Genomic DNA, 12,803 nt, shown 5'->3' with positions numbered 1-12,803 from the left:
AATTCAAAGAGGTCCTGTAGGGTTACCTTTCTCACAAGTTTTAAAATTTGTTCAACTAAGTCTTTTTCTGTTCCCTTCATAATTTTACCACCACCGGTTGAAACATATTGTGGCAGGTTGTAATGAATTGCTCTTTGTTCAACTTCTCACAAAATAGTCTCACCTGGAGTTTTTCCATGTAGACTATTCATGTAGGTTATTTCTTCAGTCACTTCAAACTGACATTGACTCCTTGAATAAACTACTGAATAATGTCAGTAACATCTGTTAGACTGACTCATCAAGAGTCAAAGAAAATGATGCCAGATCATTTGCTTATTTTTAAAATCAACTCGATGTTGCTCCTGATGTCCTCAAGGCTCAGTCAGCGGGGTCTTAGATTTCTTTTCTCTAGACTTTTTAAAAATTTTTTGGCCACACCCTGTGGCTTGTAGGGTCTCAGTTCCCTGACCAGGTGTTGAACCCCGGACTACAACAGTGAAAACCTGGATTCCTAACCATTAGGCCACGAGGGAACTCCCTGGATGTATTTCTTTGGCTACTACAAGTAAACACTCTGTAATTACTTCTCCGTGATAAATGGTTTCCTTGCATGACTTACAGAGGAGCCAATTATAGAATGACTTGGTTGCAACCTCATCTTCATTAAAAACATTTTTGTGTGTGTGAAGAAATTCTATTGCAATGAGATATGCCATTTTAAAATTTCTAATTTTTGTGACAGTTGCTGTCCTGCCAGTTGGAGTACTGTGACGAGTGTTTATGAACCTGTATATACACTGGTAGTGAACCTGTATATTGCATTCTGGTAATGAACCTGTATATTGCATTCTTTAAGCAAATTTATAGCGTTATTGGATTCCATACCTCAGCATTTTTGGAGATTGTGAGAGAGAAAGGATCAAAAAGAAGAGATAAATAAGGGATCCAAAAAAATATTGCCTTTAAGTTCCCTTACTTTCTGAACAGTGTCCTGGGTCAAGCCACAGGACGCAGGGGAGCAGAAAGGCTTTCCATTGAATCCCTCATTATCACCTCTCTTTAAAATCTGTTTTATACCTGTCCATCCCGCGCTGCCAGGAATTGGATCCAACTGGCATACATGGAAGACAATTTATTCCAAGTCTTCCTGGGTGGGCAAATATATTGGCCAACTAGAGAGCCATACTTAAGAAACCTGAAACCTTCCAAAGACCGAAGTTGAAAATAATCTAAATATTACAAAGAAAAGTCAAGAAGTCATTTTTTTCGGTTAGCCGAAGTAGCTCAGTTGGGAGAGCGTTAGACTGAAGATCTAAAGGTCCCTGGTTCAATCCCGGGTTTCGGCAAGCTTAGCATTTTAGTGAATACGAAATGATGCTCACGATACACCATACTCCTTTAGTATGTTAAAGCCTAATTGCACAATAAACACAATGCTGTGGCCATAGTTCAGCCATGCAGGAGCTCGCAGTTGAGGCCCACGTTTATTGTTTTTAAGTGATGTGTAAGCACTGCTACTTTAAAAAAAATAATAAAATATTATGTGTGCGACACTGAAAAACGAGGAACGATCACTGAGTCACTGTGATGTGTACTGCGCACAGCAGCAGTGGGAAGGGAAAAAGCTACCACGTACCGTCTCTGTCACAAGTACTTCCTGTTGTAGCCCGACAGCAGACATAGATGATGTGTAAATGAATGAGGTTGCTGTATTCGAATAAAACTTTATATATGGACACCGAAATTTGAATTTCATATAAACTTCACGTGTCACAAAATACTATCCTTCGTTTTATTTTTCCATCTTTTAAAATAAAAAACGGTGCTCACATACTTCGGCAGCACATATACTAAAATTGGAAAGATACAGAGAAGGTGAGCATGACCCATTGCGCAAGGGTGACACGCAAATTCGTGAAACGTTCCAAAATCATTCTTAGCTCGCAGGCAATAGTTTATCAGCCACTAGGGTAAAGGATCCCATGCAAATACTCAGAACTTTAAGAGCAGGCAAGATTTCAGTTGCTTTCTGCCAGTTAAAAATAACTGGAGTCATATCCCGGCCGCCCCGCCTTCCCCAATAACTACAGAACAAGTGCGAACATTGCAATACTAAACTGCTAGGGATTCGAACGTTGTTTCCCCAGCTAAAAATTTGAAAGCTTAACTAGCGAACTACCCAAACTTATAGATCTAGGTACTGCACATATAAACAACTAATTCATTTGGTAGATCTTGTCCTAGTGGAAATCTCCTCTGCATTCTCTTCATTGCAGAGAAAACTCCATTTGAAAAAACTCTATAATAGCTAGCTCTCAGGAATACTTTGTTTTCCTCCTCCTTTCTTTCTGTCTTCTGTGTCTTTAAGAACCAGAGCTGTAGCATCCACTAGAAAATGTCACTGCCTGAAACGGAAGTGTTTCATTTCGCCACAAGTATTGTGAATTCATCCTTTGTCTCTAATTTCCCCACATGCAGTTAAATTCTCAAGGAAGCACGCTACTCTTCCTCACATCCCTCTGCATTATGTTTCTCATTTTTATTGCCGGCTGTGTAAGCAGAGGGGAAGAAAGTTGAAGGAGTGAGCATTTGAAGATACAAGGGTAGGTTCCATAATGGGCTTCTCTCTTTGGGTGGATGGAACTGCTACTCAGGCAGTCCCTTGGCAAGCAGACCTCAGAGCCAGCTAACTTTGGGAAGACCAAGTGTCTTTTCATCTGGGCTGCAGTGCCCCTTCTCTTGATGTAGCCACAAGACCAGATTCAGAGTAGGAGCTTCACAAAATAAAGGAACTGAACAGACTAAACTCTTCTGCCAACTATTAGATCCTCGAAGACATCCAGAAAAGGAAGGTAATTAGTCAAAAACTTTTTCTCAGCAGCCACATGTCCGGGTGGATGTAGCTGAGTTGTGGCGAGATTACGGAGCATGGAAGAAGTCCTAGGTTTAATCTTCCCTATCTCCATGCTCGCATTTCACAGCTGCATTTTCCTGACCATGTCAGAACCTCTTCTCTTTTTTTTTGGTTTTTTCTTACTTTTGCTTTTGCATTTCTCTACTCATCTTTTCCTGCTCACATTCAAGGGAGACTACTTATCTAATTTAGTTGGTTGCCTTAAGCACTCAAGCATTTCTACCCCAAGGCCTTTGGAGTCCATTACCGAACCTGATTGTGTCAGAACAAGGAAGGCTGCGTGGAGTGGGATAACAAAGGAAGATACTGTTCACCCAGGGCAGTAAACATACCAAACGCACATTCACAAGCCAGTAAATGATTCATTTGCAAAAATAATTGAGGATGGGAGGGGGGAGGGGGGAAGAATGGGAAGAGAAAAATATAAGAGGACCATGCACAACTTCCTACCCCTATTTTCTCAGCTGTGCCTTTCTTGAGACACAGGTTTCTGAGGAGCAGAAAGCCTGCCCACTAATTTTCTTCCACTCCCTCCTTATCTTCCAGGCTCCACTGAGGGCAACTCAGTGCATCACCAGACATTGAAGTCTACAGATCTCAGTTCTACCTTGCATGGGTAGACGTTGCACAATAAATCCACTTCTCATAAGAATGCTGTTGTTATCCAAACCTCAATTCATTAAAATGAGTATTTGAGTTAGTGAGTGTAGAGTTTTCTAGTGTGACTGAAATAGCTAGATTGAGAGATCCTTTAGCATGAGAGTACTCGTATCTGTTCCCATAGTATGGTGGCGATGGTCATGTTTAGTCAATAATTCTTTCCCAATTCGCATGTAGAAGCTTCCTGACCACAGACACCCTCCTCCATCCTCGAAGTGAATTGTCTAGGGGGCTGAAATGGGGGGGATCGAAATTCCATGCTTTGTCATCATATATAAATATATTAAGGAAACCCTGCCAGGTACATGTCAGAAAATCACACAGAAAACACTGGAGAAGCCAGCAGCTAAAGTTGAAAGGCTTTGGGGGAAAAATGGCCATCATCAGCTGCATAGACAAAAGTGATCCCATCTCAGAGGTTTCAGCTATTTAATTTTATTCTTTCGAATTTCTGTGCCAATCTTTCCTGTCAGTCATTGCATTCTCAGAGGGAAAGGAATGTGAGGGCTTTGTTCTCTCTACTACTCTTACTCTGCTGCCCCGTATCTGTTCTTAAAAATTGCCCTCCTTCAAACGAAAATGAAGAGTAGGTGCATTTCTGAAGTTTTGTTCTGATGCTATTTGGAACAAAGCTCACAAGATGAAGTGTGTAGTAAGAACTGAGAACAATCTCAGAATGTGATAGTGCATGAGCGACAGCTGGAAGTTCTGATTCAGCATAGGTGGGGTTCCATTCCAGGCTGCCCAATGGGGTTGAGTTCATGCACTCATGTCGTGGCATTAAACTGTTAAAAACTAACCTTTCTGTTACAAAATTTTAAGACAACAAATCAGCTAGCTTTTTTTAATCATTGATAATTCTTTGGCCAGATAAGGAAGATGCCAACAGAATGAACTGTAACACCCTACTGACAATATTAGAATCTGGTATCTGGGTAACAGACCCAAAATAAAAGGAGTTTTATGGAACCATTAACAAGCTTTGAAGACTGGTGGTTACTTTCCAAGGAAGTCAGCATTAAACTTTTGGAATCAAAGCTCATTATTTCATTTTCTTTTTATCATGTGCAAATAATCATCATTTCCCCCCCGGCCCAAAATTTTATAATTCTCTCTTTTTAAAAACTGTCTCATTACTATTGTTTCTAAGCCAAGCCTGATTATTTTTAAAAGTTACTATGGTAAATCCCTCAACCTCTGTTGCCTACCTTTCTTCAAGAACCCAGGAATCATTCTGCCCACCCCTCTCCCTCCCTAACCACCACTTCCAGATGAAGTTTGTCATCAGATTGTCTTACTTCCACTCACTTAACTTTCTAGACCAATGGTGGTTCTCTAACCTGGCTGGCCATCTGTAAAATATGAAGAAGATTTTAAATTATAAAGATTCCTGCCTTATTTTTAATTCATTTAGGAGTTGTGTGGTGGGCCCAGGAATCTATACTTTCATCAAGTTCTCAAGCCATTCCCCAGGTCTGGGTACTACTGACATTCGTTTACAACATTTATGTACCTTTTTCTCTCTACCTTGGAAGGTTGCTTGTGGTTGACTTTGCTATTTATCATAACATTAATGTTAATATATTTAAATTTTTATTTAATATATTAAGTGTATATTAAGAAATATTGATATATTTTCATATATATTTCCAGTGACATCCCCAGAGCCAGTTGAGCTTCTGTCTTGTTAATGGGCAAAGAGGGGAACTGACCTGTGGTACAGAGGAACTGGAGAGTTAGTTATGTTATTTCTGTCCTCAGGAAGATAGGACCTCACACCCGTAAGAGAGGTCGGAATGAAACTTCAAAGTAAGACAGAAAATGAAATGATTTAGGATTACCTTAAAATTAAAAAAAAGAATCTTAAATTCGTATCTGGGTTGACTGACAGGTCAAAATTTGGCTAAAAGCAATAGCGTCTACTTTGAGCTTTATTGGTTTTAAGGTTTGGGGAATTGTTCAGTTGCATGAAGGGTGTGACAAAAAGTTAATTTGCTTTTCATTTTCAGGTCATGTCCCCAAGCCATGTATCATCCCCCTCCTGTTGTCTTCTTTTGGTAGAAGACTGCTTAACACAGTCGCAGTATTTGATGGGACGGTCTATTCTGAGGTTTTCAGAACCAGGTCTTTAGGATCCCACCACAGGGTTCCCGATCACCTGCTGGGCCAAGAGATTTGCGAGCAGGGACTGTCTTGCCTTGTCTCGTCTTCATTTAGCTCCCAGTGGTTTTGTGTCCTCTCTCCAACTGGACCTTTATTTCCTGAGGCAACTTTATTTTCCTCTTCGAAGTTTCTGCCCAGCTTTGTCAGCCGCGGTTCTGCCAGACAGGAGCAGTGGAGGGGCAGGGATACTGGTGTAAAGATGTGGGAAAGGCCTGGTAGCGCAGGGCCTTTTCCAGAGAAGGAGAAACCAACCCAGATGCCCGCGGCGAAGCGTGGGGACTCTCAGACGCCAGCACAGAGAGGTTGAAGTAACCCTGACCACAGGTGGACGAGGTAGATTTTGAGCCTTTATGGTTTTGCTAGTTTCGTCTCCTGGAGAAAATGGTTCACTCGGAATATTGATTTCCTTGCAGTTTACCAAAGTCAGTGTCCCAGTGCTTTCTGAGGAAATCTACGCATAGTCTCTGCCTTTCTATCTTGCTTGAACTTTTCTGCCTGAGTTTCCCTGAGGCAGTATCGAGGCTCCACGCCAAATACAGTGAGGTCATGCAGAGCGAAAGGAAAAAAGACAGATGAATAACGCTTGGGTCAAAGCTGTTAATCATTGGTTGGGTGGCTCTGACCCCAGTCAAAAGCCAAGAGTATGAAAGTCCACGAAAAGATGTCTTATTATTAAAAAGAGATGAATATATAGTTCCCGTCTCAGGTCCTATTCTGAAATACAGCAATACAAATGCATTCTCTGACAGAAGAAAACCCTAACACATTCACAGCGTGGGCTCCGTGGCTTAGTTGGTTAAAGCGCCTGTCTAGTAAACAGGAGATCCTGGGTTCGAATCCCAGCGGGGCCTCTCTAGGTGTGACCTGTTTCTCCGAGTGCATCTTTTGCTCTCCTAAAATTCGACTTTGGCGGGGTTTTTCCTACCAGCAGCCTACCAGCCACCCATTAATAGGTAGTTTCCAACGGCTTTGGAAACAAAATGGAACAGATTTTGTTACATCCACACAACGCAGGACTATATTAAGAAAGCAAAGAGCAGGACTGATTTTAGTGTACTGCCTATTTTCTTAATGTTTCCTTTTGGAAATACAAACCACATCTTCCCTTGGGATTTTCCTTGCAATGTTATCTCAGGTATCCCAATCCTAATTTCATGTAAAGAATTAAGAACAACGAATTGAAATTCAGAGAGGGACTGTAGACTCTGGGCGTGGATTTTAATATGAAACTCACCAGTGGTCGAGCTTATAATTCAATGATAGGTGTGTGGGAAGACTGAGAGTGGGTGTGGAGGTAAGATGTAATTAGCCCAAGAAATTTGTGAAAGCATAGAATGTCGATTTAATGTTGGTCAGGGCCGGCTGCATAATGTACGGGACCAGGGCAAAATGAAAATGTAGGGTCCCTTACCCAAAAAACAGGGAAAGATGCCGGTAAAGATAATAAAACATAAATTTAGCTTTTTTTCTTCCTCGCTCTCTCCACATGTTATGGTATTTCTTAATTTGCCATTTGATGTCATTATTATTAAGGGAAAACAGCATCGTAAATTATAAGAACGAATTTTACTATTCATTAAAGATGAATCAAAATTCAAAACTCACAGGCCATTGCAGTCGCACGCATACGGGAGAAGCAAGGAATGCCGGACATTTCCTTTGCTCACGTGACATCAATTACAAGACCTCAATTTAAAGATTGGAGTTTCAAGTACTAGGTCGCGGGAGTTGCTAAGATTGCCCCTCCTACCGGCTGTAGGCTGAAACACTCAGACTTGCCGAAACCAGGGATTGAACCAGGGACCTTTAGATCTTCAGTCTAATGCTCTCTCAGCTGAGCTATTTCGGGTCCTTAAGAATAAACTTCTCTGACACATTTTTCAAAACTGAGATTGTTTTCAACCTGTTTTTAGAATGTTTCAGACTCTGCAAGTGTTGCTGTCTAATTGTCCAATATATTTACCCACCCCCAAAAGTCTTCCATGTATGGTGCTTGCATCCAATTCCTGGCAATGTGGGATGGTAGGTGGAGAGAGAAGTAATAGGGATTCATTAGAAAGCCTCTCTGCTACTCTGGCACAGCTCAGAAAATTACAGAAAAAAAATTTAATTTCTTAGAGTCCCTTATTTTTTCTTCTTTTTGTTCGTTCTTGCATAATCTTCAAAGATGCTGAGAAACAGATTAATTTTTGTGAACGTGGGATCAGTTTTTTGTTTCCTGTGATGATTTCGAGTGATGATAAAAGGTGATAATTTCCTTTCTTTTATGCTCTTCCATCTACTCTGTCTTTTGGCCCAGGTGAGAAGGTCTTGGAGAGGACTGACCCGGCTGAGAAGAAACCACGAGCAGGAAAGGTAAAAATTTGGGTTTAGAATTTACTATTCTTTTTTTCTTTTTAGAATTTACTATTCTTGAGTAACATTTGGTAGACATCCACCAAAAAAATCTAATTTAAAAACTGTAGAAATAGTGGAGTTAACAGAATAAATTTTCTGACAAAAGAAAATAGCTTTGCCAAAGAATACGGAAAATGGGCATATTTCCTAATATATCAAAAAAAGAGTCCACTACTACTCGGGGGTGTAGCTCAGTGGTAGAGCGCATGCTTTGCATGTATGAGGCCCCGGGTTCAATCCCCGGCACCTCCACGAGCACTTTGTTTTCTGCTCCCCAATATATTTTATATTTTTACATTCCTTCAGTCCCGCGGAATCTGCTCTCCTACTTTTCCACCTTTCGTCACTTTTTTCCCCCTGCTCACATGGAAAGTAAACATGATTGCTGGGACAGCAGAAGGAATAAACGAGAAGGAAAAAAAAAAAAAGAACAGGCTTATTCCACATCCGCGAATGTCCCCAATTTAACCAGCTTTTTCACCTGAACTACCATTTTACCATACTACTTGAGAGAAGGAAGATCCAAAGTAAGACGGGAAAAAAGAAAAAGAAAGAAACCTGTGTGCAATTTCTTTGGCCAGAATAACTAATCCTAAAGACAGTAGCCACGTGAAAAATTAGGGTGCTGTGAGCAGGATTCCAACCGTCCCTGGAAAAACACTTTGAACTGCAAACCAAATGCCTTAGACACACAACTATTCATGAACTTTTATCACATACCTGGAATAGAACACATGAATTCGAACAAGGACTTCTGTTTCTCCAGTAAGAGCCCAGAAAAAGACAAAATAAAGAAAGCCCCACCACCAACCTGCTTTAATTTTGGAGACAAAGTGATGTTCATCCCCTGCCCTAGAGAACACTTGACTTTCAGATAAATTCAAGTAATGGAGAGGTCTTGGTTTCTAAAAAGTCAGCCATCTCTTTGTTCCCTTCCCATCCTTTCCACTGAATTCTCAAAACGTTGAGAAGCAGATGCTCAGCAGCAAGTGGGTGCGGTGGAGGCAGGAGACGTTCCTTTTCAATAAACCAGACCCCGTGGACAGTATTTCTGCTCAAAGGTTGTCCTTTGGGGACTGGTGGAATTGATGCTGTTTCCTTTTACAGACAGCTTAAGAGATCTGCAATTTCTGCAGAGATAATCACTTTACGTGGAAGCTGATGGCAGAAAATGGGACTTTTATTGGTCTTCTAAGGAAACTTTAGGACCATAACAATAACCAGTATAAATCAAAGAAGAATGAGATCAGCCTAGGAGCAATCTCATTTCTTTGTTTTTCACAAGCCCTAACAATAACCTCCTTATCTATTCGTCTTTTTTTTTTGGCCGTGCCACGCAGCATTTTAATCCCGCGACGAGGGACTGAACCCGTCACTCCTGCAGCGGAAGCACCGAGTCTTAACCACTGGGCCGCCAGGGAAGTCCCGTTACCTACATGTCTGAATGCATAACTTTAAGTTCTCACTCTACCTACTCTTCGGAGTCTTTCTACTCCTAGCCACATACGTGTCCAAACTTGAGGTTCAGAGATGTCCACAGAATTCCAGATTCAGGTTATAATGTGTGTAGGTAGACATCCTCAAGAGGCCATCTTGTAGGCATTTAAAATATGTCATACCAAAACCCAAACTCAACGTTACCCCTTTATTACCCCGTCTTATGCTCCCGACGCAAAAATAAATCAACAAACCAATAACAACAACAAACAGAATTCCCACCACTTCCCCTGTTTTTATTAGCTTTGTGAAAGGCATCACTGTCTGCATAATCCAATCTACCTGTAAGTCTTCCTAAGTACTAAGTATTGGACTCCAGTAAGAGTCCAAATCCTGTGTTGTTCTACCATGTTACATCAAATTTCTCCCTTGCCTTTCGTCATTCAATTCACTGTTTTATTTGTCTAGCGGACCCTTGAAAGCACCTCTGAAGTTGTCTTTCAGTCTAGATTAAGACAGAGCAAAACATCACTGGATTGTATACATTTATGACTTTCTCATTCTATTGCTGCCCTGGATTTGCCCCTCAAGGCCTGCTTTTCAGAAGCTAGTTGAAGCCAATGGCAGGATGTGAGAAGTGAAGGAACACCCTAATATGCTCTAAAGACCTTCCTAGAAGAAAGCCAAGTTCCATCTGGCTTCCAAATAAAAGTTGGAAACAATGTAGGGGAAAAGGAAAAATGACTCCTCAATAAGAAGCAGGGCAATCATCAGTTATAGATTTACTGAAGTATAGGGTCTATCTGGTTGTGTAGCTCACTGGTAGAGCATAAGCTAAGCATGCAGGAGAATCCAGGTAATCTTGGACTCCATTATTGCTTTTCCCTTTCCTCACAAATACTATATTTCAAGAACACATCCAAATTTCCCCATCAAAAAAATTCTTTAGTCATTTTTTTCCCCTGCTCACATCCAAAGTAAATCCATTACCCAAAAGATTGCTTTTAAGCTGATCTATTTCAACTCTATGACTCTGGCATCTACCAACCTAACTGCATCACCACAAGTAAGATAAGAAGAAATAAGAGAGTGAGCCCATGCTCCCTTTTGTTCCATATCACAGTTTACCCAGGAAAAGGAAAGAAAAAGATACAAAGGAAAGGAAAAGAGGCTCATAGTCAATTTTTGTTAATGGATTCCTTTGTGTTCTCGGCTCTGCCTATGTCAATTAAAAGACTGAAGACTGAGGAACAGAAAACCTACCCACTGATTTTCTCTCCTCACTCCCTCCCACACCCATTGTTGCTAGTAGTTGAAACTAATTACCACATGTGGCAGGATATCAAACACCAACTTTCTCAAAGTGAGGGAAAAAGGGAACAACATCTCTCAAGGGTTGCTGTGCTTTCCAAACTTGAAAGTGGAGAAAATTATTAGTGCTGATGACAGTAGAGATTTGGTCAACATAGCTTAGTTGGAAGAGCTCTAAAGGCTGAACTAAAATCAGGATTCCCTCCCCATGATTTGAAAAGCCCACAGTTTGTGTCAAAACAAATTCTCCTTCCTGTAACATGTCACCCTAATACAAATGCTTCTGAATTCACTTTCTCAAGAAAAGGGCTTAGAGGGCTAAGGCAAGAAGAATTGGAATTGCGTGCCTCCAGTCGTCCCTGCCTTCACCAATAAACACTTACGTCCGGTATTTTCAAGCCATTAAATGAAAAGCTTCCTGGATTACTTCCATCAGTATCATATGAAGATCATGATAAAGAAGTAAGTATAGTTTAGGGCTTTGGACTCATGGAGGTCATTGGCCTTATACAAAGCTGAAAGCATCCCAGCGAGAAAAGAGCTATTACCTCTGCTCTTTCCCACGCGGCCAATACTATCAGCTTTGAGTTACCCAGGACCTCCTCGAATTTTCATGTTCTGAAGAATTGCAGGTTTTCCCACTGTGATAATGGGTTCCTTCAGGGAAAGCAGTTTGACAGTTGCTAGGTTCCCCAATGTTGTTTCGCTGCCTTGTGTTTGTCCTTTCATTCCCCCAGTCTAGAAAAATGTCACTTTTTTCTTTTCTTTTTTCTTTCTTTTTTTTTTTCTTTTGCTGTGCTGCGTGGCTTGCAGGATCCTAACTCCCCCACCAAGGACTGAAACTGCGCCCTCGGCAGCGAAAGCGTGAAGTCCTAACCACTGGACCACCAAGGGAATTCCCATGACAGCTTTTTTTTTAAGTTGATAGAACTTTAGATTTTTTTTAGTTGATAGAACTAAAGATTTTTTTTCCCCCTGAAATCCTTTGTAGACATAATCCTCAAGAGGTGGGGAGATGTGGAACCAGAACTGAAAACAATCTCAGAACATGTGGTGATGCGTGAGCAAACAACGAGTGTCAGCTGGATAAAGGATGTTTGTTGGCCGTCATCCGACCCAACCTGGTGTGGAATTCAATTCGGCTGCCTCTGGGCTGAAAAGCACTTCATCTGAGCCAGTACTGCTGGAGATTTGTGTTGGAAATCCGTGACTTTTCCAGGCGAAAGAAAGTAATTTTCACGTAGTTTCTTCTGAGTGGACCTTGCAGCAGGCTAACAGAAGTAGGAAAGTCCTAGAATCAGAGACTGTGTCAGTCGGACTGTAACCTGAGTGAAGCCGCTAGACAATACCCAGTTTAGTAATTTCACAAATGGTGGGATTTAACCCAGTGGATTTTCTCCATTAGAAAATAAAGCCAATCTCAAAATAAAAGTAGTATTTTATAAATGATCCCCAAGGAGCTCCTGCAGGAGGGGGTGTAGCTCAGTGGTAGAGCGCGTGCTTCGCATGCACGAGGTCCCAGGTTCAACCCCCGGCTCCTCCATCTAGGTTTTTTCCTCATCCTCCCCTTTCATTTTTGTCATACATTTTGCCATGTTTCCTCTGCTCCCATTTAAAAAAATACGTAGTCCAATGGATTCCCTTCGATATTATACCATTTCTACTCCACGGGCCCTGGAGCAGGGAATCCGAGATAAGCAACGGAGGTGCAGGGCACAGACCCCAAGTATTTTTTGGTGAGTGAGTGGGTGGACGTTGGCCCAAGGTAAGGTGACATTTACCAAAGCCTTTGCCACGTGAACGTTTAAAACATGATTTGGAAGACTGAAGAACTAGCTCACGCTCGCTGGAATAGCTTAGATGAGCAAGTGACCAACGGATTTTAAAGGTTAGATCCTAGGTTTGGGCAGCACAGTCATTTGTATTCCATGTTAAATCA

General features: G+C 41.3%; 6 non-coding genes across 6 annotated transcripts; 5 read left to right on the top strand and 1 right to left on the bottom strand.

Moving 5' to 3' along the window:
• Positions 1–1,255: 1,255 nt before the first annotated feature.
• On the top strand, positions 1,256–1,328 carry TRNAF-GAA (transfer RNA phenylalanine (anticodon GAA)). The gene has a single exon. It is a non-coding gene; the product is annotated as a tRNA-Phe (tRNA).
• Positions 1,329–1,804: 476 nt separating this feature from the next.
• Positions 1,805–1,916, top strand: LOC117198901 (U6 spliceosomal RNA). Its single transcript, XR_004480156.1, has one exon. It is a non-coding gene; the product is annotated as a U6 spliceosomal RNA (small nuclear RNA).
• Positions 1,917–6,496: 4,580 nt separating this feature from the next.
• On the top strand, positions 6,497–6,570 carry TRNAT-AGU (transfer RNA threonine (anticodon AGU)). The gene has a single exon. It is a non-coding gene; the product is annotated as a tRNA-Thr (tRNA).
• Positions 6,571–7,495: 925 nt separating this feature from the next.
• Positions 7,496–7,568, bottom strand: TRNAF-GAA (transfer RNA phenylalanine (anticodon GAA)). Its single transcript has one exon. It is a non-coding gene; the product is annotated as a tRNA-Phe (tRNA).
• A 728-nt stretch (positions 7,569–8,296) lies between these two features.
• On the top strand, positions 8,297–8,368 carry TRNAA-UGC (transfer RNA alanine (anticodon UGC)). The gene has a single exon. It is a non-coding gene; the product is annotated as a tRNA-Ala (tRNA).
• Positions 8,369–12,335: 3,967 nt separating this feature from the next.
• On the top strand, positions 12,336–12,407 carry TRNAA-CGC (transfer RNA alanine (anticodon CGC)). Its single transcript has one exon. It is a non-coding gene; the product is annotated as a tRNA-Ala (tRNA).
• The last annotated feature ends 396 nt before the right edge of the window (positions 12,408–12,803 follow it).

This window comes from Orcinus orca, chromosome 10 (genome assembly GCF_937001465.1).
Source record: "Orcinus orca chromosome 10, mOrcOrc1.1, whole genome shotgun sequence".
NCBI lineage: Eukaryota > Metazoa > Chordata > Mammalia > Artiodactyla > Delphinidae > Orcinus > Orcinus orca.
This window is presented reverse-complemented; position numbering and strand designations above follow the sequence as displayed.